Raw genomic sequence first — 25,235 nt, forward strand, 5'->3', positions numbered from 1 at the left:
GTCGCCCACTGTATGCACTTTCGGTAGAAGGATTGTATCCAGACTGAGGAGAAATCTGCATACAATGTATCCCTGAACACCTCCTGGAGTGGTCAGACAGATTTTCAATGCGATCTTCGTATTCTGATGGCAGAAGTCACATGTACAGCGCATTCAGAAAGTATTCAGACCCCTTGACTTTTTCCACATTTTGTTACGTTACAGCCTTATTCTAAAATGGATTCACTTTTTCACTCATCTTTCAAGTAAACTTCTGGAAGTGAATGAAGGTTTGTGAATGATCGTAGATGACACACCCCCTTCAACATGCAAACTGCAAACAGACCAAATTCATCTGGTCTCCTCTTTATTATCTTTGGTTGACACAACAACAAAAAACATGGCGGCGCGCACAACCTACCCATCGTCGGATTACTTTTGTTTTATAGAAAGTATTTTACTCAATTATTTCGATCAATGGTGACCTCACCCATGGTGTGATGAATTATAAATAGTAATTGCTATCAGATAACTAATTGTAGTTTCTGTCAGTCGAGAGTTATTTATTTAAATATGACGGCTGTGTTATGTCAATCTTTCCTCAGGTAGCTCTAGGACTAATGTAGCCTAGATTTTCCAGTTTGGATGATTGTGTTATGCTGTTGCTACTTCTGTGAATGTCTGAACATTGCATCCAAACATAAACTGGTCACATTCAGTCCATAACTTTGTAAGGAGTTTGTGCTAAATGTTTCTGTGAGAAAACAGTGTGGCCAGCTCAAACACTGACTGTTGTGTCAATCGAAACTGAACAGCTGCAGTGACAACTTTAGAATGATCACACTCGCTTGTTGGTACGTGTGAAAAGGTTAAATAAAAATGTTTCCTCATACACACAATACCCCATAACGACAAAGGAAAAACAGGTTTTTAGACATTATGCAAATGTATAAAAAAAGAACTGAAATAATGCATTTACATAAGAATTCAGACACTTTACTAAGTACTTTGTTGAAACATCTTTGGCAGTGATTACAACCTCGATTCTTCTTGGTTATGATGCTACAAGCATGGCAAACCTGTATTTGGGGAGTTTCTCCCATTCTTCTCTGCAGATCCTCTCTAGCTCTGTCAGGTTGGATGGGGAGCGTCTCTGCACAGATATTTTCAGGTCTCTCCAGAGATGTTGGATCGGGTTCAAGTCCAGGCTCTGGTTGGGCCACTCAAAGACATTCAGAGACTTGTCCCGAAGCCACTTTTGCATTGTCTTCGCTGTGTGCTTACAGTTGTTGTCCTGTTAGAAGGTGAACCTTCACCATCATTGAAGGTAAAACAAAACAAAAAAAGATTTGCACTGCCCTGCATTAAGCATATTGCTATTAAAAATCAGAAAATACCAAATACGTACAACATTTAATTGCCATAAGTAATATTTCATTAGTAAGGCTAATGAAAATGCAGGTTGAGTACTCACAACAGCCCCGTAGACACATGTGGGCTTGGGTGCACCCACTGGGACGCCAGGCCCACCCAATCAGATTTTCTAAAGCTCTCTACTTGTCACTGTTACAATTGGGGCATTATTTGTATTTTACCTGCAGACACCATCAGATCAGATAGAAAACATAGCAAGCAGTGCACTGGAATGACATACACTCCTATAAGATGGGTGGCCAAAAATAACAAACTGAAAGTCACACCCCCAATAAGCCACAAATATGACCACATTGATTCAAGTCACTGTGCTTCTATACATATTGTTCATATATCGTTCATTTAGCAGCTCATAATCCGGTGCCTTTATCACAGTCAACACACCTACAGTTGAAGTTGGAAGTTTACATACACTTAGGTTGGAGCCATTAAAACTCGTTTTTCAACCACTCTACAAATTTCTTGTTGACAAACTATAGTTTTGGCAAGTGGGTTAGGACAACTAATTTGTGCATGACACAAGTCATTTTTCCAACAATTGTTTACAAACAGATTATTTCACTTATAATTGTATCACAATTCCAGTGGGTCAGAAGTTTACACACACTAAATTGACTGTGCCTTTCAACAGCTTGGAAAAATCCATAAAATGATGTCATGGCATTAGAAGCTTCTGATCGGCTAATTGACATCATGAGTCAATTGAGGTGTCCCTGTGAATGTATTTCAAGGCCTAACTTGAAATCTAAAGATTTCAGCCCAGACCTCAGAAAAAAAATGTAGACCCCCCACAAGTCATTCATCTGTACAAACAATAGTACGCAAGTATAAACACCATGGGACCATGCAGCTGTCATACTGCTCAGGAAGGAGACGCGTTCTGTCTCCTAGAGATGAACGTACTTTAGTGCGAAAAGTGCAAATCAATCCCAGAACAACAGCAAAGGACCTTGGGAAGATGCTGTAGGAAACAGGTACAAAAGTATCTACATCCACAGTAAAACGAGTCCTATATTGACATAACATTTCTGCAGGGACATCCACCAATGAATTTCTGGCTACAATACTGGTTCACAATAAGATTGTTTAATTGTTATAACAATGACATTACACTGGTATAGGGCTGAATAGTGTGGTCTGCCTGTGCCATTTGCACTCTACTTCATTCCTTAAATGACAAAACATTACAGGTTAATGTTTTTCTTTTAATTCACATGCGCAACATTGTGTGTGTGTGTGTGCGAGTGAGAGAGAAAGTAAAATAGAGCAAATGAAAAAGAATGCAAACAAATCAATTCACATTTTTCTCCTTCTCTAATGCCCCTCTTTCTCTCTTTTCACCTTCCTCCCTCAACCTACTGTACCTCTCCTGCTGCTTTCTCTCTCCATTCACCCTTTCTCTGGCTGTCTTGGAGATGTGGGCAGGTCCCTGGCCAACAACGCACCCACAGTGACAGGCAGGCATGTAGATGAGTCTGAACAGGTCACAGGAAAAAAAATCTACATACCATCCTGGCCACTGCCTGTCTGCCTAGGAAAGTAGCAAACACAGGAGATCACTGTGGAGCACTCACAAAATACACTCACACTCAGTCAAAATACATGAGCAAAGATACAAACAAACACACACACATTGCATACTGATACATGTACAAATTAATACGTACGCACATGGACACACACCAAAAAAAAGTACACGTACAAACTAACAAGTATGTGCAAACACACAGACACACACCCACAAATGGTTGAACAATCTGTGTTTATTTCTGTTGTTCACTACTACAGTGCCTTGCGAAAGTATTCGGCCCCCTTGAACTTTGTGACCTTTTGCCACATTTCAGGCTTCAAACATAAAGATCTAAAACTGTATTTTTTTGTGAAGAATCAACAACAAGTGGGACACAATCATGAAGTGGAACGACATTTATTGGATATTTCAAACTTTTTTAATAAATCAAAGACTGAAAAATTGGGCGTGTTAGGAGAAAACTCAACTTATTTACGACCATTGCCTAGGCACACTTTACGGGAATGCTTCCAGCTATGGAAATCTATGAGTGACTTAATTCAATCGTAAATTTCTTATGGGCAGATGATAAATCAATATCATGTTTGCAATTGCTTTTGCTAAATGGGTATGCAATTTTTGTGACAAAATTCAAAGTATAATTTTTACGATTGACTATGCATAATGCCTGCCAATTTCAAAAGAAATGGCAGTGAGTTTAATATTGCATTTCCATGGTACAATCCAGTACAACACTGACACTTTTAAAAATTAAATGTCAGTAATGAGTCAGTAATGCCCAGAGCACGCATGACCTTCTACCGGCGAACAATGAACTGAAAACTCAAAATAATCATGATTCTACAAGCCTCTCGTTAACTTCTTATGGCTGGGGGCAGTATTGAGTAGCTTGGATGAATAAGGTGCCCAGAGTAAACTGCCTGCTACTCAGTCCCAGAAGCTAAGGTGTGCATATTATTACTGGATTTGGATAGAAAACACTCTGAAGTTTCTAAAACTGTTTGAATGATGTCTGTGAGTATAACATAACTCATATGGCAGGCAAAAACCTGAGAAAAAAATCCAACAAGGAAGTGGGAAATCTGAGGTTTCAACTCATTGCCTATCGAAGATACAGTGGGGTATTGGTCATATTGCACTTCCTACGGCTTCCACTAGATGTCAACAGTCTTTAGAACCTTGTTTGAGGCTTCTACTGTGAAGTGGGGGCGAATGAGAGGGGAATGAGTCAGAGGTCTGCCAGAGAGCCACGAGATGGCCACGCTTGTTCGCGTGAGAGTTAGCTTGAGTTCCATTGTAATTCTGAAGACAAAATAATTCTCCGGTTGGAACATTGAAGATTTATGTTAAAAACATCCTAAAGATATATTCTATACATCGTTTGACATGTTTCGACCTACTGTAACGGAACATTTTTACTTTCGTCTGCTCCTAGTGATCGCGCGTCATGAATCTGGATTACTGTACTAAATGCGGGAACAAAAAAGGAGGTATTTGGACATAAATGATGGACATTATCAAACAACTCAAACATTTATTGTGGAGATGGGATTCCTGGGAGTGCATTATGATGATCATCAAAGGTAAGTGAATATTTATAATGCTATTTCTGACTTCTGTTGACTACACAACATGGCGGATATCTGTCTGGGTTGTTTTGGTCTCTGAGCGCCGCACTCAGATTATAGCATGGTTTGCCTTTTCCGTAAAGTTTTTTTGAAATCTGACACAGTGGTTGCATTAAGGAGAAGTGTATCTATAATTCTGTGCATAATAGTTGTATCTTTTAGCGATGTTTATTATGAGTATTTCTGTAAATTGATGTGGCTCTCTGCATTTTGGAACTACTGAACGTAACGCGCCAATGTAAACAGATTTTTTCATATAAATATATATATCAAACAAAACATACATGTATTGTGTAACATGAAGTCCTATGAGTGTCATCTGATGAAGATCATCAAAGGTTAGTGATTCATTTCTCTATTTCTGATTTTTGTGACTGATGATGAAAAATGGCTGTGTTACAGGTCTGTGAGACCCAGAAATCTTGCTTGTTTGTAGGTGACCAAATACTTATTTTCCACCAAAATTTGCAAATAAATTCATTAACCTCTCTGATCTCCCAAACCCGGATCCGGTATCGTGACTACAGCCTCAAGCTCATTACCATAACGCAACGTTAACTATTCATGAAAATCGCAAATGAAATGAAATAAATATGCCATCTCTCAAGCGTAGCCTTTTGTAAACAACACTGTCATCTCAGATTTTCAAAATATGCTTCTCAACCATAGGAAAACAATAATTTGTGTAAAAGTAGCTAGCTAGCGTAGCATTTAGCGTTAGCATTAGCGTTAGCATCCAGCACGCAACATTTCAACAAAAACATAAAAGCCTTCAAATAAAATAATTTACCTTTGAAGAACTTCTGATGTTTTCAATGAGGATACTCTGTTAGATAGCAGATGCTCAGTTTTTCCATGTATTAGAAATAGCTCCGTTTTATACATCACATTTGGCTACCAAAAAAACCCGAAAATTCAGTCCTCAAAACGCGAACTTTTTTCCAAATTAACTCCATAATATCGACTGAAAACATGGCAAACGTTGTTTAGAATCAATCCTCAAGGTGTTTTTCACATATCTCTTCAATGATATATCGTTCGTGGAAGCCTGGTTTCTCCTCTCTATCAAATGGAAAAATACTTGCACCTGGCTTTGCGCACCAGTTTCGACGCAGGACACCAGGCGGACACTTGGAAAATGTAGTCTCTTATGGTCAATCTTCCAATGATATGCCTACAAATACATCACAATGCTGCCGACATCTTGGGGAAATGGCAGATGGTCTAAGCTTATTCCTGTCGCATTCACAGCCATATAAGGAGACATTAGAAAACAGAGCTTCAGAAATTCTGCTCATTTCCTTGTTGAAGTATCATCTTGGTTTCGCATGTAGAATGAGTTCTGGGGCACTTACAGACAAAAACTGTCTCCAAAACTGTCAAGAATATGCATAGTCGAGCATCTTTTCGTGACAAAATATCGCGCTTAAAACGGGAACGTTTTTTATCCAAAAATGAAATAGCGCCCCTAGAGATGCAACAGGTTAAAAATCCTACAATATTTTTTTTCCTCATTTTGTCTGTCATAGTTTAAGTGTACCTATGATGAAAATTACAGGCCTCTCATCTTTTTAAGTGGGAGAACAAGCACAATTGGTGGCTGACTAAATACTCTTTTGCCCCACTGTACTCAGATCATGTGACACTTAGATTGCACACAGGTGGACTTTATTTAACCAATTATGTGACTCCTGAAGGTAATTGTTTGCACCAGATCTTATTTAGGGGCTTCATTGCAAAGGGGGTGAATACATATGCACACCACTTTTCTGTTTTTTATTTTTATGATTTTTTTATTATTAAGTTATTCATTTCACTTCACCAATTTGGACTATTTTGTGTATGTCCATTAAATGAAATCCAAATAGAAATCAATTTAAATTACAGGTTGTAACGCAACAAAATAGGAAAAATGCCAAGGGGGATGAATACTTTTGCAAGGCATTGTAGATATATATACATATATATTTGTTGATACAGTGACTGTGTGAGAGAGTGAAAAGGACCCCTTTGGCCATTAGCCTTTGAGTTCGTCCTTGGTGGAAGAGTATTTACAAAAACTGCTGGTTGTTACATATGTCATGGCACCCTAGGTTATCCCAACGAGATAAGAAGCCTGCTTGCTCTGCCTCTTCAGTACTGTGGCAACAGATTTTATTGAGCAGTAAAGCTACTCCTTGACTCAATACTGTTTAAGCTGTAAGCCAAAGTAAGTAAGAGGGGAGATTTGCATGAGCCTTAGCTTGTGTGAGCCACAACGGCTCATAGGAGCAGGAGCATATCTCCTGTTTCTGTAATGTGAGGCAGCTTGATGTACAAGTACACCCCCTGGATAGGACGCTAGTCTATCGCAGGGCCTTACACCCAATCTATCTTCAGTGCCAAGCAGAGACGCATCGGGTCCCATTTTTACAGTCTTTGGTATGACTCGGTCAGGGATCGAACTGTCCAACCTTCAACTCTTAGGTAGGACACTAACAACAAGGGCACTGAGTTGGTTATGCAAGCCATAGGTATAACTATATTGCATATTAAGTGGAAAATGAGAGGCATGCACAATTAGCCATGAAAATATATTTTATTAAGGATATGCCTTATTGTACCCTTGGTGACCTGTGATAGACATTGTCCTACAGGTAACAGTTATTTTTGTTCTTAGAATCACTGGCGTTCAACAAACAGGTTACTACCTACACAAAGTGTTCAACTACTGTAGGTTTTCTTTATAATGGATTCCAACATATTATTGTCAGAACCTCCTTGAAGAGCAAGAACATCTCTGTATTGTTATTATTTTTGCAGAACATCTTCTCAAACATGTGACTAGTGGTAACAAAGTGGCACTGTCATTTTGACTCTACACTTCAAGCAGTTCAGGGACAATGGATAAGCCTACCCTCCTGTTCCTCATCAGTACAGTTACTAATATTAGCAGTATCATTGGGGAAGATATTCCTTCTGGGTTTATATCAGCTATGGCGACAGGTCATCAGCCAGAACCGCCTGTGAAAAAGGGGCACATATTATGCTAAATGGACAGCATGGATGGAAACCTAATACACAGAAGATCAATGTACAACTCATGATAAGTAAACTAGTCACAATTCAATTCACGTCTGTTTTTTATTGTTCACATGAACTGTATGCTCCGGTTTAGTGCATGTTGTCGTAACCAATCACTCATTCACTCCATTTACCCAAGTGTGGTCTTATTGAGTAGTTCAATTAGGTGTTGCAGCACAGGTAGGGATGACAATGTTCCCACTGTTGTCCATTAGGCAGGAAAGAGGAACACTGAACTACATTAACCAAATGTACAATTCCATTGCTCTTTAGTCCATTCTATGAAGGGGAGTAGCCAGTGCAGACCACTGATGGGGGGGGGGGGTTAGGGTAGCAAGACATCTTTCAGCCATGTTGGTGCCCCTTCAGCCCTTGCTTCCTATGGGAGAGCATCATTACCTGTCAGATGGTGGACAACTTGGTCAGCAGCATCTGGAAGACAGGAGGAAGCAGCTTCTGCTGGAGGAGCTGTTGGGGTTGCACGTACACAGAAATGACATAGTTTCCTGAGGGTTGGAACACAAAATAGATTAGTTGAAAGGCACACTGTCAGGTCTGGGGAAAATTAGCTAATATAGAAAAGGCTTTTCTTCCAAAAATACCTTTTGTAGCCTTCAAATCAGACAACAGGAACTCATAATCAATCTCTATCATAGATTATCTGCCCCCTTACAAAGTCTCTGTTACTGTCCCCTGCGGGATAAAATAATTAAATACTGTAACGGTGACGTTTACTAGCATGCAAACGAAAGCTTGACTTACAATAAACAAAATGTAACATACAATAACTCACTGGACATCTATAAGTACCTAGGTGTCTGGCTAGACTGTAAACTCTCCTTCCAGACTCATATCAAACATCTCCAATCGAAAATCAAATCAAGAGTCGGCTTTCTATTCCGCAACAAAGCCTCCTTCACTCACGCCGCCAAACTTACCCTAGTAAAACTGACTATCCTACCGATCCTCGACTTCGGCGATGTCATCTACAAAATTGCTTCCAACACTCTACTCAGCAAACTGGATGCAGTTTATCACAGTGCCATCCGTTTTGTCACTAAAGCACCTTATACCACCCACCACTGCGATTTGTATGCTCTAGTCGGCTGGCCCTCGCTACATATTCGTCGCCAGACCCACTGGCTCCAGGTCATCTACAAGTCCATGCTAGGTAAAGCTCCGCCTTATCTCAGTTCACTGGTTACGATGGCAACACCAATCCGTAGCACGCGCTCCAGCAGGTGTATCTCACTGATCATCCCTAAAGCCAACACCTCATTTGGCCGCCTTTCGTTCCAGTTCTCTGCTGCCTGTGACTGGAACGAATTGCAAAAATCGCTGAAGTTGGAGACTTTTATCTCCCTCACCAACTTCAAACATCTGCTATCTGAGCAGCTAACCGATCGCTGCAGCTGTACATAGTCTATTGGTAAATAGCCCACCCATTTTCACCTACCTCATCCCCATACTGTTTTTATTTATTTATTTTTCTGCTCTTTTGCACACCAATATCTCTACCTGTACATAACCATCTGATCATTTATCACTCCAGTGTTAATCTGCATAATTGTAATTATTTGCCTACCTTCTCATGCCTTTTGCACACAATGTATATATAGACTCCCCTTTTTTCTACTGTGTTATTGACTTGTTAATTGTTTACTCCATGTGTAACTCTGTGTTGTCTGTTCACACTGCTATGCCTTATCTTGGCCAGGTCGCAGTTGCAAATGAGAACTTGTTCTCAACTAGCCTACCTGGTTAAATAAAGGTGAAATAAAAAAAAATAAAAATAAAAAGTGGGGGAGGATCATGGGACTACAAGATGAATAGAATTAGATTTATATTATACTGTGTACACTACCATGTCATAGAGTAGAGTTATATTGAGGGAGTTTAATTCAACTGGACCGGGGTGCACCGGGCTATGGCTCGTGACATGGCCCAAAAGCGGAGAGCGAGGAGGAGCGCCCTGCTCAACACGAACAGTAATTTGCGCCGCCAAGTCATATCGTCAACAAGACATCATGGTTCATTGTTCAGAAACGTGCAACATGTATTTTCCATAAAGTACATGATAGAATTTTACTAGTTTTTCTTGGGAAGGCAAATAAGGTAAATATATATATTTTTTTTACCAAGAGCAAACACTCTGAATCCTAAATCATTACTCCACATTCTTGACAAACGTCACTTTGTTTTGAGCCGATTTCGCCAGGGCACCCGGCTCACAGCTGGGGGGCAGCCCGATTTTCAAAACAATCACTTTCACCTGGTGCAATCTCTGCCCACCCAGGCCAGCTTAATCGAATCCCCTCATTGCAATATCGCTGTAACCCTCAGCTACAGGAATAGGCATATAGGTGGTTGAGAGAGTGCATGGGGGCTACATCCCAATTCTCCACCCTTGTATTATGGTGTGCACTAGCAAACTCCTCATCATGCAAGTTTGAAAGTGCACACTTTGGTAAAAGGGAGGACAATCAGGACAAAAGTCCAACTCATTGAGTACTGGTCTGTTCCCAGTGTAGCACAATGTGTCTTTGGGTTGCACAATCACTGCCAAGTAATGACTTGCAAACAGTATAAAAATAAATGAAAATGTACCCTTATTTTACCAGGTAAGCATGTAGCGATCAGTTCTATCCAAATAGACTATCCAATCTATCTATACATTGTTAAATATGTTTTGAAATAGGTGGTACATGTTTCTCAGCTGTTAAAGGTAGAGTCAGCAATGTGACATATATTTATTTGTTATTTTACCAGGTAAGTTGACTGAGAACACATTCTCATTTACAGCAACAACCTGGGGAATAGTTACAGGGGAGAGGAGATAAATGAGCCAATTGTAAGCTGGGGATGATTGGGTGACCGTGATGGTATGAGGGCCAGATTGAGAATTTAGCCAGGACACCGGGGTTAACACCCCTACTGTTACGATAAGTGCCATGGGATCGTTAGTGACCACAGAGAGTCAGGACACCCGTTTAACGTCCCACCTGAAAGAAGGCACCCTACACAGGGCAATGTCACCAATCACTGCCCTGGGGCATTGGGATATTTTTTTTTAGACCAGAGGAAATGGTGCCTGCTACTGGCCCTCCAACACCACTTCTAGGAGCACCTGGTCTCAAATCTAGGGACTGACCATGACCAATCAGTCCCTGCTTAGCTTCAGAAGCAAGCCTGCAGTGGGATGCAGGGTGGTATCTACCTCTATGTTTGCAACCTCTGCCTCTGATCTATCTAAGTAACAGTACCTAATATGGGATACTTACTTCCACAATGTCTTGTTGTGAAGGTAACTAGCTAGCTAGGCTAGCCAGTGGGCTAGCTAGCTACTGTAATGTTAGCCAGTAACGCCTCTTCATAGCCAATCAGGTACTAGCAAGCTAGCCTTTGATCATGACTCTCAGTTCCATTACATTACACATTGGACATAGGGGCTTCTGTAGGGGGATCAACGAAACTTGGTCTGAACATTACATGCATCGCTTGTGGTATAGTTTTGGAAGCATGAGGACCTAATCTTTCATATCAGGCCTAAAATAAAAAAGGTTAAATTGACACACTACAGTAAGTGTGTCTTTTTTATTGGAAAGATTCGTTCTCGCTGGTGAAAGATAATGTTTCGAAAGCTGTATCACAAGATATGATTATTGAAGTTTCTAAACATTAAAACACAGCGTTGGGTTTGTAGTTCACATGAGGCAGGCGTTGGTGAATCTAATGGTTGAGAACTGTAGGGAGAAGGTAGAATGCTGCCAAAAGCTTTCTAACGCTACTAGCTAGCTATGTTACCTACCGGTAGCTAGCTACATATAATAGCCATATTTGCTAGCTACTAGTAGCTTCCAGTGTCCCCTACACTGAGCTTTATAGTCCCCACTCACAAACTCCTCGCACACACTGGATGTTCTTCTTCTGTGGGTTTTCTCACTGGCTGTTGCCGAGATAGCCTAAAACATGCCATATCAGTACAGCTACAACCGAAAGCGACTGTTGACAGCAAGCACAGGCAACGTCTTCTGCCTCAGGTGACCGGAACCCCGCCCACCGTGTTTGTTTGACACGAAATGAAGGAAACTAAATAGAAAAATGAAGCAATTGATTTTTGGAATTTGATTGACCATAACAATTGTGACAGTCTTAAACCACACAGAGTTGGTAAAAAAAATGGTGAATTGCAAATTGAGAATAATTGTAATTTGTCACAATTTATGCTATCACAACAAGAAAATGAAATGGCGAACATTTAGTGATGTGTCAGTGTTGTACTGGATAGCACCATGGAAATGAAATATCAAACACAATTTACCATTTATTCTTCAAATTGTCAGATATTATGCATACTCAATCATGAAAATGATAATGCAATATATGTTTTCCATTTCAATTAGAATTGTCACAAAAAATGCATTCTCATTTAAGAAAAGGAATTGCAAACATGTTTTACAGTCTCCTAACCAATTGTGCTATTGTGTGTTTTTCTGGGTTATTTGTAACTTATTTTGCACATAATGTTTCTGCCATCACAGGTGGTGAGTGGGTAATTTGCATTTCCCATCTGTACTATTAGCCAACGTACAATCATTCGAAAATAAAATAGACTAACTACAAGCATGTATATCCTACCAATGGGATGGTAATATCTTATGTTTCACCGAGTCTTGGATGAACGACGACATGAATAACATACACTGTATCGGCAGGATAGAACTGTAGACTCTGGTAAGACAAGGGGTGGCGTCTATGTACAGTTGAAGTTGGAGGTTTACAAACACTTAGGTTGGAGTCATTAAAACTTGTTTTTCAACCACTCCACAAATTTCTTGTTATAGTTTTGGCAAGTTGTGTCATGCACATCTACTTTGTGCATGACACAAGTAATTTTTCCAACAATTGTTTACAGACAGATTATTTCACTTAGAATTCACTGTATCACAATTCCAGTGGGTTAGAAGTTTACATACACTAAGTTGACTGTGCCTTTAAACAGCTTGGAAAATCCAGAAAATTATGTCAGGGCTTTAGAAGCTTCTGATGGGCTAATTCACATAATTTGAGTCAATTGGAGATGTACCTGTGGATGTATTTCAAGGCCTAACTTCAAGCCCAGTGCCTCTTTGCTTGACATCATGGGAAAATCAAAAGAAATCAGCCAAAAAATTGTAGACCTCCACAAGTCTTGTTCATCCTTGGGAGCAATTTCCAAACACCTGAAGGTACTATGTTCAACTGTACAAACAATAGCACGCAAGTATAAATACCATGGGACCACGCAGCCGTCATACCGCTCAGGAAGGAGACGTGTTCTGTCTCTTAGAGATTAACGTACTTTGGTGCGAAATGTGCAACTCAATCTCAGAACAACAGCAAAATACCTTGTGAAGATGCTGGAGGAAACAGGTACAAAAGTATCTATATCCACAGTAAAATGAGTCCTATATCGACATAACCCAAAAAGCTGCTCAGCAAGGAAGAAGCCACTGGTCCAAAACCTCCATAACAAAGCCAGACTACGGTTTGCAACTGCACATGGGGACAAAGATTGTACCTTTTGGAGAAATGTCTTCTGGTCTGATGAAACAAAAATAGAACTGTTTGGCCATAATGACCATTGTTGTGTTTGGAGGAAAAAGGGGGAGGCTTGCAAGCCAAAAAACACCATCCCAACAGTGAAGCACGGGGGTGGCAGCATCATGTTGTGGGGGTACTTTGCTGCAGGAAGGACTGGTGCACTTCACAAAATAGATGGCTTCATGAGGTAGGAAAATTATATGGATATATTGAAGCAACATCTCAAGACAAGTTAAAGTTTGGTCACAAATGTGTCTTCCAAATGGACAACGACTCCAAGCATACTTCCAAAGTTGTGGGAAAATGGCTTAAGGGCAACAAAGTCAAGGTATTGGAATGGCCATCACACAGCCCTGACCTCAATCCTATAGAAAAGTTGTGGGCAGAACTGAAAAAGTGTGTGCAAGCTAGGAGGCCTACAAACCTGACTCGGTTACACCAGCAGTGCCAGGAGGAATGGGCCAAAATTCACCCAACTTATTGTGGGAAGGTTGTGGAAGGCTACCTGAAACATTTGACCCAAGTTAAACAATTTAAAGGCAATGCTACCAAATACTAATTGAGTGTATGTAAAATTCTGACCTACTGGGAATGTGATGAAAGAAATAAAAACTGAAATAAATCATTCTCTCTGCTATTATTCTGACATTTCACATTCTTAAAATAAAGTGGTGATCCTAACTGACCTAAGACAGGGAATTTTTACTCTGATTAAATGTCAGGAATTGTGAAAAACTGAGTTTAAATGTATTTGTCTAAGGTGTATGTAAACTTCCGACTTCAACTGCTTATTTGCAAACAACAGCTGGTGCACAATATCTAAGGACGTCTTGAGGTTTTACTCACCTGAGGTAGAGTATCTCATGATAAGCTGTAGACCACACCATTTACCAATAGAGTTTTCCTCTATATTCTTCATGGATATCTATTTACCACCACAAGCTGATGCTGGCACTAAGACCGCACTCAATTAACTATATACGGCCATAAGCAAACAGGAAAACGCTGATTCAGAGGCGGAGCCCCTAGTTTCTGGGGACTTTAATGTTGGGAAACTTAAATCTGTTTTACCTCATTTCTACCAGCATGTTAAATGTGCAACCAGAGGGGAAAAAATCTCTAGACCACCTTTACTCCATACACAGAGATGCATACAAGCCCTCCCTCGCCCTCCATTTGGCAAATCTGACCATATTCCTACTTACAAGCAAAAACTAAAGCAGGAAGCACCAGTGACTCGGTCAATAAGTGGTCAGATAAGGCTAAGCTACAGGATAGTTTTGCTCGCATAGACTGGAATATGTTCTGCGATTCTTCCGAGGGCATTGATGAGTACACCACATCAGTCACTTGCTTCATCAATAAGTGCATCGATGACGTCATCCACACAGTGACCATACGTACATACCCCAAACAGAAGCCATGGATTACAGGCAACATCCGCACTGAGCTAAAGGGTAGAGCTGTCGCTTTCAAAGAAGGGGACTCTAACCCGGATGCTTTTAAGAAATCCTGCTATGCCCTCTGACGAACCATCAAACAGGCAAAGCGTCAATACAGGAATAAGATCTAATTGTACTACACCAGCTCCGACACTCGTCGGATGTGGCAGGGCTTGCAAACTATTACAGACTACAAAGGGAAGCAGAGCCGCGTGCGGCCCAGTGACACAAGCTTAACAGACGAGCTAAATCAATTCTATGCTCGCTTCGAGGCAAGTAACACTGAAACGTATGAGAGCATCAGCTGTTCCGGACGACTGTGTGATCCCGCTCTCCGTAGCCGATGTGAGTAAGACCTTTAAACAGGTCAACATTCATAAGGCCGCAGGGCCAGACAGATTACCAGGACGTGTACTCCATGCATGAGCTAACCAACTGGCAAGTGACATTTTCAACCTCTCCCTGGCTGAATCTGTAATACCAACATGTTTCAAGCAAACCAACATAGTCCCTTTGTTCAAGAACACTAAGGTAACCTGCCTAAATGACTACCGACCAGTAGCACTCACACCTGCAACCATAAAGTTCTTTGAAAGAATGGTCCATATCAACACCATTATCCCCAAAACCCTAGACCCCCTCGAATTTGCATACCGCCCCAAAATACCCACAGATGATGTCATCTCTATTGCACTCCACACTTCCCTTTCCCACCTGGACGAAAGGAACACCTACGTGAGAATGCTATTCATTGACGACAGCTAAGTGTTCAACACCTTAGTGTCCTCAAAGCTCTTTACTAAGCTAAGGACCCTGGGACGAAACACCTCCCTCTGCAACTGGATCCTGGACAAAGGTAGGTAACAACTCATCCTCTATGCTGATCCTCAACACAGGGGGCCCCTCAGGGGTGGTGGCTCAGTCCCCTCCTGTACTCCCTGTTCACTCATTACTGCATGGCAGGCATGACTCCAACACCATCATTAAGTTTGCTGATGACACAACAGTTGTAGGCCTGATCACAGACAACGATGAGACAGGCTATAGGGAGGAGGTCAGAGACCTGGCCATGTGGTGCCACAACCTCTCCCTCAATGTGATCAAGACAAAGGAGATGATTGTGGAATACAGAAAAAGGAGGACCGAGCAGACCCCCATTCTCATCGACGGGGCTGTAGTGGAACAGGTTGAGAGCTTCAAGTTCGTCTGTGTCCACATCACCAACAAACTATCACGGTCCAAGCACACCAATACAGTCGTGAAGAGGGCACGACAAAACCTATTCCCCCTTAGGAGACTGAAAAGATTGGCATAGGCTCTCAGATCCTCAAAGTTATACATCTGCACCATCGAAAGCATCCTGACTGGTTGCATCACCCCCTGGTATGGCAACTGCTCGGCCTCTGACCACAAGGCACTACAGAGGGTTGTCCGTAACGACCCAGTACATCACTGGGGCCAAGCTTCCTGCCATCCAAGACCTCTATACCAGGTGATCAGAGAAAGGCGCTAAAAACTGTCAAACTCCAGCCACCCTGGTCAGACGGTCTCTGCTACAGCACGGCAAGCGGTACCGGAGCGCCAAGTCTAGGTCCAAAAAGCTTCTCAACAGTTTCTACCCCAAGCCATAAGACTCATAAACAGCTAATCAAATGGCTACCCAGACTATTTGCATTTCCTCCCCACCCCCCTCTTTTACGCTGCTGCTATTCGCTGTTTATTATCTATGCAGTCACTTTAACTCTACCTACCTGTACATATTACCTCAATTACCTCGACTAACCGGTGCCCCTGCACATTGACTCTGTACTGGTACCCCTGTATATAGCCTAGCCTAGCCTCCTTGACTCTGTACCCCTGTATATAGCCTCGCTACTGTTATGTTACTGCTGCTCTAACTATTTGGTATTATTTTTTATTTGTTTAAACTTATCTATTTTTTACTTAACACATTTTTCTTAAAACTGCACTGGTGGTTAAGGGCTTGTAAGTAAGCATTGTAAGGTCTGTTGTTTTCAGCGTATGTCAAAAATACAATTTTATTTTATATTGATTTATAATTTGCCCATGTGCCTTTCCAATTGAGTTTCGGCAACTAAATGTTTCCATACCCAGCTAGAGACATCTCCATGGAAACGAATCCATTGGCTGAGGGTGGATGGGATGTGGAGGGATATGAAGAGGTCAAGACATGCAGTTTCCTTGGAAACTGCGCACATTGTTCTGGCCTTTTGCCCGTACTTTCTCCGACTGGCGCTCACAAGGGGGGGTCAGGGTTTTTTAATTGGCTGAAATTCTGTCTCTAGGCTCGACACCTCCTCCGTGACAGAGTCTCAAGCTTTTAAAGGGGAAAGGAAAGGTAATACTATACCGTTCATTAAATTTGGGTCAAGTCAATCGATCAATAATATAAAAAATAAATATATGGCAAATATACATTTTTTTTAAATGGATGGTGTGGGGTTGAGTGGTGCTGAAGGGTGGGACTAAAAACAACAAGATAGCTCAAGTCAAATATACTGTGTCCATAAAATGTATATAGGTTCAGACCTTTTGTGAAACAGCACAGTTAAAAATATATGGCAAATAGAAATGTAACTGGATGTTCTTCAGACATTGATGGGAGGGATTGAGGGTAGCTGAATGACGAGTGTGGAAACAAACAGAAGATAACTATTGTAAAATATACTGTGTCTATAAAATGTATATAGTTTGTATACCCTGGAAGTAGAAGCCTAAGTGTTGTTGTCCATTAGTTTACTCCAATTAAGGGAGGGGTGGTAGGGTTAGGGCAAAATAATAAACGAAAATACAAACTCAGCAAAAAAACTGTTTATTTTCGGCCAACTTAACATGTGTAAATATTTATATGAACATAGGATTCAACAACTGAGACATAAACTGAACAAGTTCCACAGACGTGAGTAACAGAAATGGAATAATGTGTCTCTGAACAAAGGGGTGGTCAAAATCAAAAGTAATAGTCAGTATCTGGTGTGGCCACCAGCTGCATTAAGTACAGTAGTGCATCGCCTCCTCATGGACAGCACCAGATTTGCCAGTTCTTGCTGTGAGATGTTATCCCACTCTTCCACCAAGACACCTGCAGATTCCCGGACATTTCTGGGGGGAATGGCCCTCACCCTCAGATCAAACAGGTCCCAGATGTGCTCAATGGGATTGAGATCCGGGCTCGTCGCTGGCCATGGCAGAACACTTGACATTCCTGTCTAGCAGGAAATCACGCAGAGAACGAGCAGTATAGCTGGTGGCATTGTCATGCTGGAGGGTCATGTCAGGATGAGCCTGCAGGAAGGGTACCACATGAGGGAGGAGGATGTCTTCCGTCTAACGCACAGCGTTGAGATTGAGCTTGTTGTCATTGCAGGCAGTCTGATGATCTTGTGACACACTGCCCCAGACCATGACGGACATCCACCTTCAAATTGATTCCGCTCCAAAGTACAGGCCTCGGTGTAATGCTCATTCCTTTGACGATAAACACAAATCCGACCATCACCCCTGGTGAGACAAAACAGTGACTCGTCAGTGAAGAGCACTTTTTGCCAGTCCTGTCTGGTCCAGCGACGGTGGGTTTGTGCCCGTAGGCCACGTTGTTGTCTGGTGAGGACCTGCCTTACAACAGGCCTACAAGCCCTCAGTCCAACCTCTCTCAGACTATTGTGGACAGTCTGAGCACTACTGGAGGGATTGTGCATTCCTGGTGTAACTCGGGCAGTTGTTGTTGCCATCCTGTACCTGTCCTGCAGGTGTGATGTTCGGATGTACCGATCCTGTGCAGGTGTTGTTACACGTGGTCTGCCACTGCGAGGACGATCAGCTGTCCATCCGGTCTCCCTGTAACGCTGTCGTAGGCGTCTCACAGTACGGACATTGCAATTTATTGCCATGGCCACATCTGCAGTAGGTAAATTATATGTTATATTTGAGACACTTCAAAGTTGCCACCCTTTGCCTTGATAACAGCTTTGCACACAATTGCCATTCTCTCAACCAGCTTCATTAAGTCACCTGGAATGCATTTCAATTAACAAGGTGTGCCTTGTTAAAAGTTAATTTGTGGAATCTCTTTCCTTCTTAATGTGTTTAAGACAATCAGTTGTGTTGTGACAAGGTAGGGGTGGTATACAGAAGATAAAAGACCAAGTAAATATTATGGAAAGAACAAGCCCAAATAATCATAAGGAAAAGACAGTCCATCATTACTTCAAGACAATAAGATCAGTCAATCTGGAAAATTTCAAGAACTTTTAAAGTTTCTTCAAGTGCTATGATGAAACTGGCTCCCATGAGGACCGCCACAGGAAATAAAGACCCAGAGTTACCTCTACTGCAGAGGATAAGTTCATCAACTAAGTTCATCAATCGGCAATTAACTGCACCTCAGAAGTAACAGACACATCTCATCATCAACTGTTCAGAGGAGACTGCATGAATCAGACCTTCATGGTCAAATTGCTGCAAAGAAACCCCTACTAAAGGACACCAATAAGAAGAAGAGACTTGCTTGGGCCTAGAAACAAAAGCAATGGACATTAGACTGGTGGAAATCTGTCCTTTAGTCTGACGCATTCCAACCACCGTGTCCACCAATGCTCTCTGCGCTTTTAACGGACCTCTGAGACTATCACAGTGCAGGTGCATTCATACGGAGACTTGGTTACACACAGGTGGATTGTATTTATCATCATTAGTCATTTAGGTCAACATTGGATCATTCAGAGATCCTCACTGAACTTCTGGAGAGAGTTTGCTGCACTGAAAGTAAAGGGGCTGAATAATTTTGCACGCCCAATTTTTCAGTTTTTGATTTGTTAAAAAAGTTTGAAATATCCAATAAATGTGGTTCCACTTCATGATTGTGTCCCACTTGTTGTTGATTCTTCACAAAAAAATACAGTTTTATATCTTTATGTTTGAAGCCTGAAATGTGGCAAAAGGTCGCAAAGTTCAAGGGGGCCGAATACTTTTGCAAGGCACTGTACTTTCATTTTCCTGCATAAATAAAATCAGGATTAAGCCTCCACTGCCATTCATTCCATTAGGTCATTATCAATAAAATGTCACAATACGGTGCATAGCATTCAATTTGGCTGCTGGGGGCCAAGGAGCCCCCTGCTAAAACCATTGACCATTGCCTTTTTCAAGGAATTGTTAAATATTTCCAAGGGATTGTTAAATAAATGTTAACTATTTGGTTTTAATATCATCACCTCTTGAAGAGCATAGTCACAACTACACATTTCTGATTACTCCACGTTGTGTTCTATCGTCAGAGATATAAAGCAAGTAACTGCATGCTTTTCATGATCAGTAAACATGAATTGATCATGTAATTTCAGATATTGGGTTTGGTAGCCTATCCATGTAGTGTTTCTCCTATCCATTTGTCAAAAAACATGTATTTAGCTTGCTTCATCCGAGATTAGGCTTTTGGAACGAGCTTGACATCGGCAAGTCCTCATCCTGGTAAAGTTGTCATAAAGACTACTGTCATCACCACTACAGATGGTAAGCAAATCAAACAATATTTGGACATTGCCATCCAGTTCAGGGGAAGACAACCCTGGTCCTTTAGTGCCGCAGGCTCTTCATGTTTTCGAAGTAACCAGGTGTTTTAAATGTAGGCTGAATTGATCACTGAATTGATCAATTGGCTCATTTGGTCAGGTGGGACAAACTCCTCCAATACCTGCAGTACTCCAGGAACAGGGTTGCCTACCCCTGATCTAGTTTATACCCTGAAAGTTCTCTTGTTAACTAGCCATATTGAGCTGATCTGTTATTAGCTAGCCAATTTGACATGGTCCATCAATCAATGTAGCCTATCATGTCTGTCAGCAGCAATCATGATTGAACACTTCAAAACAAGGTTGAAAAGAGGATAATGTTAGCTAACTTCACTAGGTAGGCCTATGTTGGTTGGAGAAAAAATTACATTACGTCTACTTACCACTATGTTTAGCCAACTGTAGCTACAAAGCTTTTACGGGTCGCTTGCCTTGCAAAGTAAACATTATCAGCTAACAGTACATCGGCAAATGCGCTCTTCTACTGCTTGACAGGCAGAGCCCACAGTGGATGGGGAAATTAACCTAAACCACTAATACTTGTCAGGTATAATTAACTTTTATATCACTCATATCCAATTAATGGTGGGAAATATTGAGAGATATCACGAAGCTACCCTAACATATCTGAAATTACATAATAATTTGATGTTTACTGATCATGAAAATTATACTTGCTGTATAACTGTATAACTGATTTATAGAGCTAAATGTGCGCAGTTGTTTTGAATGGAATAATCTGTAGTTCTGACTATGCTCTTCAAGAGGTGATGATATTACAACCAAATAGTTATAATGTGTTGTTGTTTGTGTCGCACTGCTTTGCTTTATCTTGGCCAGGTCGCAGTTGCAAATGAGAACTTGTTATCAACTAGCTTACCTGGTTAAATGAAGGTGAAATAAAAATAAAATAAATAAACATTTATTTAACAATCCCTTGAAAACGGCATGCAGTTGTCAATGGTTTTAGCAGAGTTTGGGGTCTCCTTGCCCCCCAGCAGGAAAATTGAACATCCTGCACCTTATTGTGACGTTTTATTGATAACGACCTCTTAGACAGGTTTGGATTTCTCCCTGACCAATATGGCTGCCATTTTCACCCCATTCTGAAACGTTGAGGGTTTATGACATAGCCCCTCTAGTAATTTAGTAGGATATCTATGTGTGCACCACTGCTCCACACAAATATTCAAGTTGGTTTCATTACTTTAATGGTTGCTAATGTTATATGAAGTTAGCATGGGCTAAAATAAATGGAGGCATAACCCCATTTCAACCTATATAGCCTAATACAAAGTATCTAGTGCCCAATACAAACAATATTCCCTATAATTAATTATAAAGGACAATAGTTGTTTCTTGATCATGTTGTCTGTATTTAATCATAGGCAGTAGCATTTAAAAAGCACAACAGGTAATATATAGGGAATATTGCTGTGTTTGTAACCAAGTGTAAATTTACCAAATAAGACTGGGAAAAATCCACTTGAACGGCCCTCCATCTGGTAATTGCTAGTGGGAAACTAATTCCTCTATCATCCTGAGCAGGAACTCAAGTCCTTTTGTTCACCTGACCTAGAATTCCTTACAATCAAATGCCAACAGCTTTATCTTCCAAGAGAATTCTCTTCGATTATAGTCACAGCCGTGTAACCCCCGCCAAGCAGATACCTCGTCGGCCCTGAAAGAACTTCACTGGACTCTATGTAAACTGGAAACCATACATTCTGGGGCATCATTTATTGTAGTTGGGGATTTTTAACAATGCTAACCTAAGAACAATACTTTCTAAATTCTATCAGCATATTGAATGCGCGACTCGAGCTGGTAGCATTCTGGACCATGGCTACTCTAACCGCGATGCATACAAAGCCCTCCCCCGCCCTGCCTTCAGCAAATTTGACCATAACTCCATTTTGATGCTCCCAGCCTATAGACAGAAATGAAAACAGGAAACGCCCGTGCTCAGGTCTATCCAATGCTGGTCTGACCAATAGGATTCCACGCTTCAAGATTGCTTCGATCACGTGGACTAGGATATGTTCCGGATATCCTCAGACAATAACATTGATGTATACGCTGACTCGTTGAGGGAGTTTATTAGCAAGTGCATCGGCGATGTCATACCCACTGTGACTATTAAATCCTTTCCTAACCAGAAACCGTAGATTGATGGCAGCATTCGCCCAAAACTGAAAGCGCGAACAACCGCTTTTAATCATGGCAAGGTGACTGGAAACATGATTGAATACAAACAGTGCAGCTATTCCCTTCGCAAGGCAATCAAACAAGTAAAGTGTCAGTATAGAGACAAAGTATAGTTGCAATTCAACGGCTCAAAAACAAGACGTATGTGGCAGGGTCTACAGTCAATCACCGATTACAAAAAGAAAACCAGCCACATTGCGGACATCGACATCTTGCTCCCAGACAAATTAAACAACTTCTTTGCTCACTTTGAGGACAATACAGTGCCACTGACACGGCCCGCTACCACTGACACAGCCAGCTGTCCTTCTCCGTGGCCAACGTGAGTAAAACATTTGCCGGCCCAGACAGCATCCCTAGCCGCGTCCTCAGAGCATGCACAGACCAGCTGGCTGACCCTGGGTCTCGACTCCACCCTGTGCAACTGGGTCCTGGACTTTGACAGGCCACCCCCAGGTGGTGAAGGTAGGAAACAACATCTCCATCCCACTGATCCTCAACACTGGGGTTGCACCCAGGGTGCATTTTCAGCCCTCTCCTGTACTCCCTGTTCACCCATGACTGCGTGTCCATGCACGCTTCCAACTCAATCATCAAGTTTGCAGACGACACTACAGTGGCCCTCGGAGTGTGGTGTCAGGAAAATAACCTCTCACTCAACATCAACAAAACAAAGGAGATGATCGTGGACTTCAGGAACCCCCCCCCCCCCCCCCATCCACAGGACAGTAGTGGAGAAGGTGGAAAGTTTTTTAAGTTAGTCTTGGTACATATCACTGACAAAATTAAATGGTCCACCCACACAGACAGCGTGGTGAAGAAGGCGCAACAATGCCTCTTCAACCTCAGGAGGCTGAAGAAATGTTGCTTGTCACCTAAAAGACTCAAACTTTTACAGATGCACAATCGAGAGCATCCTTTCGGGCTGTATCACTGCCTGGTACTGCACCGCCCTCAACCGTAAGGCTCTCCAGAGGGTAGTGCGGTCTGCACAACGCATCACTGGGGGCAAACTACCTGCCCTCCAGGACACCTACAGCACCCATTGTCACAGGAAGGTCAAAAAGATCATCAAGGACAACAACCACCCGAGCCACTGCCTGTTCCCCCGCTATCATCCAGAAGGCGAGGTCAGTACCGGTGAATCAAAGCTGGGACCGAGAGACTGAAAAACAGCTTCTATCTCAAGGCCATCAGACTGTTAAACAGCCACCACTAACATTGAGAGGCTGCTGCCAACACTCAGACTCAAATCTTTGGCCACTTTAATAAATTGACTTAAAAGGTATCACTAGTCACTTTATTTAAAGCCACTTTATTAATGTTTACATATCCTACATTACTCATCTCATAAGTATATACGGCAATCGCTCATCCATATATTTACATGTACATATTCTTATTCATCCCTTTACATGTGTGTATAAGGTAGTTGTTGTGAATTTGTTAGATTACTTGTTAAGATATTACTGCACGGTCAGAACTAGATGCACAAGAATTTTGCTACACTTGCATTAACATCTGCTAACCATGTGTATGTTACCAATAAGATTTGAGCTCCCACTTCTCCCACATGCTGACGTCTGACATCCCCTACTAACGAAATTATCTCCATAACAGCATTTTCGGTAGTTAATTGCAAAAACATTTTATTTATAAAAAGTAATCTATTCATTTGGTTTTTGAACACAATCATTTGTTTCATGCACGGTCGCTATATTTATAGTTTATGGTTTATGCAGCATATTCAGCGTTTCTCAGCAGAATTCAAAGCATGTGAATGCATCCAAATGGTATTTACAACTTCACAACCGGTAAATTCCTTCCTCCAACATAATTACAAACACAGCATTAGTCACAGCTGGGATGGTACATGGCATAACCTTATTAAAGCATTATCTATCGACTAGCACAAAGCATGATATATTTATTGGCCAAGAGAGCTTGTTGAAATCTTTTTCGATTCAGACATCACAAGAGGATATACATTGCGCAATATATATTTATTTATCTAGAAGTCACTTTCCATAAAACACGAGTTGATTAATATAGAAAATAGAACCTTACCATACCGTTACAACACATTATCGTCATAGGCTGCAACGCATCGACTAAAGGCTATACATCTAGCCAAAAACAACCAAAGAACTGTGCTATTTTGGTCAATAACGTGACTTTTGTCTGATCTATCAAAAATCAGTCACATAGATATCAGATTCGAAGCAAGTCGTGGGGAAATAAGCATCTTCTCAGCAAACCCTGTGCACCCCGTGAAGCGTTTTCTGTCCAAAATTACCTGAAATAACGGAGGCGAACGGCTCTCTGAAGCAGCAACCGGCGATTTATGTTTAGTTTATTACTTTGCCTTTAAGTTCAGAAGGCATCGATCTACCAAGCACCGAAAGCTCCGCCCCTGATATTTACCTTCAAATCCCGCCTGCCCCTGGACTTCCTGTGAATGTCTCAGGTAACAAAAATCACAATGTCAATTCGCACAATGCATTGATGTGAGGTCTTTTAGCCTACATTTCTGACTTCATTTGAGGGACTTTTGATGGATGAGGCATATTATATCACAATAATATTCCATGTTGCATCACTTGCAAGAGTTTGAATTCACACGCGGTATGTTATTTCTGAGCATTTATGTCTGGAGTTGTGGTTACAAATCAAGCATGAGTATGAAGCATTCAATAAGAATAATATTTCATTATGAAAGCAATGGACATTACTTAGCTTAATGTTACCTCCAAACAGTTTTAAAAACGTTTTGTTA

The 25,235-nt window shown here is 41.4% G+C and overlaps 1 long non-coding RNA gene across 2 annotated transcripts; it reads right to left on the reverse strand.

Moving 5' to 3' along the window:
• Positions 1-7,131: 7,131 nt before the first annotated feature.
• On the reverse strand, positions 7,132-24,866 carry LOC110509529 (uncharacterized). 2 transcript variants are annotated; one of them, XR_016493446.1, is made up of 3 exons: positions 24,756-24,856; positions 8,035-8,141; positions 7,132-7,575 (listed from the first exon to the last, which is right to left on the reverse strand). It is a non-coding gene; the product is annotated as an uncharacterized LOC110509529 (long non-coding RNA). The 2 variants fall into 2 exon arrangements; XR_002471442.3 differs by having other exon boundaries at positions 7,450-7,575; positions 8,035-8,103; positions 24,756-24,866.
• Between the last annotated feature and the right edge of the window lie 369 nt (positions 24,867-25,235).

Source organism: Oncorhynchus mykiss, chromosome 29, assembly GCF_057628025.1.
Source record: "Oncorhynchus mykiss isolate SJ-2025 chromosome 29, ASM5762802v1, whole genome shotgun sequence".
Taxonomy (NCBI): Eukaryota; Metazoa; Chordata; class Actinopteri; order Salmoniformes; family Salmonidae; genus Oncorhynchus; species Oncorhynchus mykiss.